The following is a 3,047-nucleotide window of genomic DNA, read 5'->3' on the forward strand; positions in this document are numbered from 1 at the left end:
CTCTCTTTTTTTTTCGATGCGGGAATGATGAATAATGAAATATAAGAATTTTATCTAATTTATAGTCATTGCAAAAATTAAGACACACACTTCTCTCTTGTAAAAAAATTGTGCATTGTAGAAATAGAAATAATACATAAATAATAAAGAAATAATATATAAGTAATGAAAAAATTTGAAGCAAAAATAAGAATTTTTTTCGATGCGGGAATGATGAATAATGAAATATAAGAATTTTATCTAATTTATAGTCATTGCAAAAATTAAGACACACACTTTAAAAGCAAAGTTACAATTCGCTTAACTTCACAAATAATGCATAAGCACAAAAATAATTTGGATTAAAAATTAATAACACTGGGAAGCATTTTTTTTTTTTTTTGCTTTTATACAAATACTTGATCTTGCCTAATTTGAGTGTGGGGATTTCAAGCCTGAAATTAGTGTTACTCCTAAAACTACATATTTTTTTAAGAAAAAGACCCATATTCGGAAATGTCGTCGTACACGGCTAGGGGCGCTTTCCTATCATGACTTGTTCAGATGCACACGAAGAAATAATTCCTAATAGGGAAGCACTCCTAATAGTGTATGACGACACTACCAGACATTGGTTCCTATTCAATTTATTTCTAGTGATGTGCCCTAACTCCCCTAGAAGTTTGCTGCAACATTGATGTGACCACCTGCCATATATAACGTTTTACAAACTTGTATATTTTGACAAAAAATGGAGTAAAAATGTTATTTAAATAAAACTGTAACTTATAGGGAGGAAAAGAATGCAAAATTGAAATCGACGACGGGAAAACATCCAAGATTTGTTAAAAAAATCGCATGCAACAGAAAACAAATAAAATTGTTATCCAGTGTTACTTTTAACAAAAACATTAGTTTATTTATCTTTGCTTGTAAATGAATTATATACTTTCATAAGTACGTAAAAGAATTACATACTTTCATATGTAATTATATACTTTCATATGTACCTAGATATTAAACTTAACACCTAAAACCCAAAATTTTGGTTAAATATATTTATTCTTAATATGAAATTCGACTTACACGGATATTTTCTAAAATCTTTGGCTTTCTTCAAACGGAGTACTCACAATATTTGGAAAAAAATATTTAAAAAAATCGTTTGATACATATTACACTTTCAGATTAACTTTCAGATTGTTTAATTTTTAATCAAGAAATGCATATAGGAAAAGTCATAAAATTATTTATTTAAAAACTTATTATTTTCAATTAAAATTAAATTTTTTATCTTACCTTTTAAAATTATTTTTTCATTTCACTTTTTACACTCATTATTAGTTGCTTAACCCTTCTTCACAAAATCCAAAATGCTTGTTAAATATATGTATTTTGAATGTAGAAGTAAACTTACTTGGATAATTCAAGAAAACCATTAGCTTTTTCTTAAAATATAAGACAAAGAAATTCAATCAATCAACAGAAATTCGTTGGAAAAAAATATGAATAATAATTAAAGGTTTATTATTTTTAATTATAATCAACAAAAATGCATGCAGAAAAAGTCAAAAATTATTTTAATAAAAATTAGTTATTTTAAGCTGAAAAATTAGTTTATCTTAAAAGGGAAAATTTTTCATCCTCACTCTTACAAATCCTTCATATCAGCTGTTTAAAACCAGCTCAAAACCAGCTGTTTAAAACCAGCACCAAAACTCATGTTAAATATATTTTGCCTAAATGTAGAATAAAACGTCTATGGTTATCTTCTAAAAACTACCAGCTTTTTTCTTGAAAATACTCAAAATATAAGATAAAAACATTCAATCAATTAAACAAGATCGTTTGCAAAATAATATTAATAATAATTTAAAATTCCAATTTGTTTAATTTATAAACAAGAATCCACGGAAGAAATAGTTTGAAAGTTGTTAAAAACTAATTTTTAATTGAAAAACTATTTAACTTACCTTTCTCAGGAAAAGAATTTTATCCTTTTACACTTTTAAAACTGATTATCATGTGTTAACCTAACGCAAAAGAACAAAAACTCGTGATAAATATATTTCTCCTAAATACAGAATAGAACTTACGCGAATAGTTTCTGAAAATCGTCTGCTTTCCGCTAACAATCCTGATTTCTGCTATCTATCCGTCCCCCTGGTGAAAAATAAGAGAATTAAGCATCCGTGTCTTTCTGCATCATACAGAGTTACTTCTAACAGTTCTTAGAGTTAATATTTGGTGCCCAAACCTATTTTTTTCTAAAACTGCTCACTTTAAGAGGCTTCAGAAACCCATTGCGTGATAGATTTTGTTGAATGTGGTGTTTCTTTAAAAGTGATAAATGGTTCTTGTGACATGACAAAATTAGCACCAAAACGCAGTTATTTAAGCTTCTTGGACCAGATCAGGCAACGGTAAAAAGGAAAATTCTAAGAAAGTTTCTACTGAAACATTAATGTTTATGGACGAAAAACTACTTCCAAATTAATCTTCTGAAGAAGCAAGAAACCATACGATATAAAGCTTTCACGTTTTTAGCATTTAGAATTGCTAAATCATTGCTCTTCTAAGGCCTAGGACTTTCTAATATACTTGCGTGCAGTTTTTTAAAGGTAAAGATATAAAAAGGGACTTAAACATGTTCAGAACTGTATTTTAAAACATTTATTGCGAAAGGTTAGTGAGCAAAATGAAAGTTAAAAATTATTAAAAATATGTTTGGAATATTTCCTTTTAAGTCTGTAACAATTCATTTTAAATCATTAGCCTAATTATTTTTGAAAAATTAAAAATTTGTATCATTATAATATACATTTTTATACAATACCAATTATAATATCATTATAATATACCAATTATAATATCATTGTAATATATAAATTATAATATCATTATATTGTACCAATTATAATATCATTATAATATACTAATTATAATATCATTATAATATACTAATTATATACCAATTATAATATCATTATAATATGCTAATTATAATATACTAATTATATACCAATTATGATATCATTATAATATACACATAATATACATAGCAAATT

At 25.9% G+C, this 3,047-nt stretch overlaps 1 protein-coding gene across 2 annotated transcripts in view; it reads right to left on the reverse strand.

The window, feature by feature from the left end:
- LOC107449127 (cell adhesion molecule 1) overlaps positions 1 to 2,226 on the reverse strand; it is an 88,433-nt gene extending 86,207 nt beyond the window's left edge. Inside the window, exon 1 of one of the 2 annotated variants that reach the window (XM_016064567.4) lies at positions 2,076 to 2,226. The gene's annotated coding sequence lies outside the window, so the exon portion shown is untranslated. Of the gene's footprint in view, positions 1 to 1,952 lie in introns of both variants that reach the window. The other variant, XM_016064566.5, reaches the window with a different exon arrangement.
- Between the last annotated feature and the right edge of the window lie 821 nt (positions 2,227 to 3,047).

This window comes from Parasteatoda tepidariorum, chromosome 8 (genome assembly GCF_982258835.1).
Source record: "Parasteatoda tepidariorum strain Cologne lab strain chromosome 8, Ptep-v5.0, whole genome shotgun sequence".
Taxonomy (NCBI): domain Eukaryota; kingdom Metazoa; phylum Arthropoda; class Arachnida; order Araneae; family Theridiidae; genus Parasteatoda; species Parasteatoda tepidariorum.